Raw genomic sequence first — 3,729 nt, forward strand, 5'->3', positions numbered from 1 at the left:
GTATGTTGAAAAAGACATTACTCCCCTGTTTAAAATAATCGGGAGTGTTGCTTAGTGCAGTCTATTGCTTGGGTGGATTCTAAAGCGTGGCACATATTGCCCGATCCTCATCTTGCCTCCATGTCTCTTATGTATATTTTTTAAGTTTTTACAGTTATAAGAACATATATAAATACATGCTAAAAATGACATTGTTTTGTTATGGCTTGCTTTGCACTTGATTCTGCCTCAGCCCTCAACACACTACGTATATTTCGGTAGGCACAAAAATAACATAGAACATTGATAAAGGAATATCAATATGTATATCATTTCATTTTAAAGAGGAAGTGTTGTGCATTTTAGCCTCATTTTCTTACTAGTTTTTCCTTGCTTAATCAGTGTATTCCCCATACATTGTTTTATGGCAGGTTAAACTTATTGTGATAGCTTCCGCATCTTGTCTATTCAATCTCTATGTATTTTAGCTCTCTTTTTATTCATCTCATCATCTCTATCAGTTTATAATTAAATATTTTTGTGCCGTATTGTTATTTCTTGTGGTACTTGCCATTTATGACTATTGGATTTCTGATCATTAAAGTCACGGCCTTATTCCACTTAAAATGTCTTGGTTATTATTTCAAAATTACTAGAAGCTGCTGGCACAGTACTCGCACAAACATAAGGCCAAAGCATCAGTGTAGCAAAGTAAAATCAGAATTAAGTGAGTACATGACGGTAGTTTCTTATTTATTTCAGTAGATAAAATAAATTATTTGAAACATCATAAGAATTCATTTTATTGATTGAATTTCTATGACCCCAAGGTGCGGTCGCTTGTCTGATGTTAAAAAATGCATATGTACCTGATTAACGCACTTTTGGGTCAAAATTGGACCCCAAAGTGCGTAACGCACTCTGGGGTCGGACCCCAAAGCACGTTACGCACTTTGGGGTCGGACCCCAAAGTGCGTTTGACCCCAAAGTGCGGTGTAACACAGCTTCACATGTGGTCTCTCTACAAAGTTGAGTTAATGTTTCAATTGTGTCAAAGGAATTTCCTTGTTAATTGTGCGATTGTGAATTGTATTTTCTATCCACAGTAACGCCGGAATGTGAAAATAACGCACGATTCGCAGAATTGTGCAATAAATGGCGGATAACTGGCAGAATTTACAACGGTCAATAATATTCATTATCTAACCGAACTGAAGAAAGGAATAGCCGCATACTACGCCGATGTACGTGAATAGAGCTAACTTTGACCAGTGCCATCTTGACATATCTTGTAAACACTTATATTAATTCAGTAGTTGTAAATCTAATGGTTTATTTAGTTTATAAATAGTGTGAACAGTTATTTTTATGAAAAACAAATACGGTCGTTTTTAACCGAAGTCCAAATCGACTTTTCTCGCATTCCGCTTTAAAAAGGTTTGGCATAGAATAAAACCTGGGACCTAAATTGTCGTATGTCCTACCTTTTTTGTAACTACCATCATTAATTAAATTAAGAAATTACAATAAAAAAGATGAATATATTTACATTACCTTGGAAACTGATTCTGTTTAAATTCTGCTTTGCGGTGACAATTTCGGCAGGTAAAATATGTTTACTTTAAGTAACGTGACAAAATTTATAATTCTAAACTTTTTATGTAAACATAGAAATATGACAAAATTTATCGAACACTTTAATATATATGTAACAAGATACTTCTAGAACAAAGGTCATGTGAAATAAGATTTATCTGGTACATTCTCGAACATTTAATTAAAGGGAAATAAAATCCATACAGCAATGCCTAAATACAGCGTATTAGTTATCTCCCTTTGAAAATATACGATCTGAATGGGGTATACTTTTCACATTAAATTCTACTAAAACTATCATTATTTTGTGAAAACATTATATTTAAATTTAGATAATTAATACTTTTCATTTTCCGTTCACTCTCCCATTTGTAACAATGTAAAATACATGTACTGTAGTATTGAATTGAACAATATGACGTCCCATTTTTTGTTTATTTAGCTAGTCATAATTGTATTCTTTTATTGTGATATAAGTAGATTTTTTATTGTTATTTTCTGTTCATGTGTTTGTTATAACCAGTTGCATATTATATGCATTGGTTTAATAAAAACTGAAACTGATTTTTGTTGTGATTAATCTTTCAAGCACACTCGTAATCCCGGCACAGTGTATTTACATAACATAATATTTATTAAGCATTAATTGTTACAACAGTTATAGCCGTATCAAATTTCATATTATACAATCAATTAAAGGCAAGTACATGTATAACAAAGAATTTTTAGTATTTTGTAAAAATACATTAATACATTATTCCTAAGTCGCTTCTATATAAACAGCACAATTTTTGCAGGTAACGGTATGAAGGCCAGTTCTATAAATACAACAATTCACAATACTAAAAATGTTTTCCGTAATTTATACTAGTTTACTGATATATTAACGTCTATATCTAGAGTGTTGTTTGTTTTTCTTTGTTGTTGTTGTTTTTTTGTTGGTTTTTATTATCTATTTATTATTATTATTATTATTATTATTATTATTATTATTATTATTATTATTATTATGTTTTTATGTTTTATTTTTATTGTTTTCTGTTCGTTTGTTTTTTGTTGTTGTTTTGTTGTTGTTGTTGTTTTGTTGTTGTTGTTGTGTCAATACCAGAGGACAAGGCCCTTATTTAAAATACCCAACTGAATTTTTAGTTATAACCAAATTTAACAGCCTTAGCTGTAGGAACTTTATATTTTCATAGAAAAAATAATGCGTAGAGCATATTCATTTATTTCATATTGAAAACATTAGATCAGTTCGATTCCCATTTTCAACACTATATTTCTTTAGCCTTGGTGCTATCAACGTTATATTCATACGCCGAATTTTCACGTAAAAAAATAATTCCTTTGATTTTTGTTCAGATTTAATTTATTCATTTTACGTATGGTACGTTTTTGGAAAATTAGTTCTTATCCAACAAATAAACTGTAATCAACAGGGTGTGTCATCACATGGTCTTTTGTTTAGGTTAATAGTCACGGTAATGGTGGTACCCGTAATCAAGTTCAATCTTGTTTTTGTTGAAATTATTTCTATTTCTGTAATTTCATGTAATCCAAATTTATTTGAAAAAAATTCTCTGAACAAACCACAACTTTAATGGATATAATATTGGTTCTGCTAGACGCTACATTAAAATACATGTAAACCACAATGCTGCATTGAACTGTAGTAACTTCCAGCAAAAATAATATCACTAACAACAAGCGTAATGAAAGTTCCAGCATTGCATAATGACTATATCTGGGGATACGGACAATCATGTCTATTATGTGTAAATTTCATGGGGGAGGGGCTTTCGTCCACATTGTCATTTTTAGATGGGGGGGGGGCTTTTGTCCTACACTACTGATTCCGTACAACAATAGTATTGCCAGTAGAACATGTAACCGTAAGCATGCATTGACTATTTTTACCTAAGCAACATTCAATAATATTTTAATATTTAATGCTTAAAATAGATAATAGGTTTATCCGGTGATGGGAGCGTAAAACATATTGAAATGTTTCGTTTTCGCGCTTTCCTGTTTTCCTTTGTCTCGTTTCCTAAATCAATCATATTTCTAACATGGTGTTTTTATACAACATTCTACTGTTAAATGGTTCAATATAGTCTAAAACAACGATAGATATAACAAATAAATACAAATGTA

Source organism: Ruditapes philippinarum, unplaced genomic scaffold, assembly GCF_026571515.1.
Source record: "Ruditapes philippinarum isolate M1 unplaced genomic scaffold, ASM2657151v2 ctg1455_1_1_1_1, whole genome shotgun sequence".
NCBI classification, from domain to species: domain Eukaryota; kingdom Metazoa; phylum Mollusca; class Bivalvia; order Venerida; family Veneridae; genus Ruditapes; species Ruditapes philippinarum.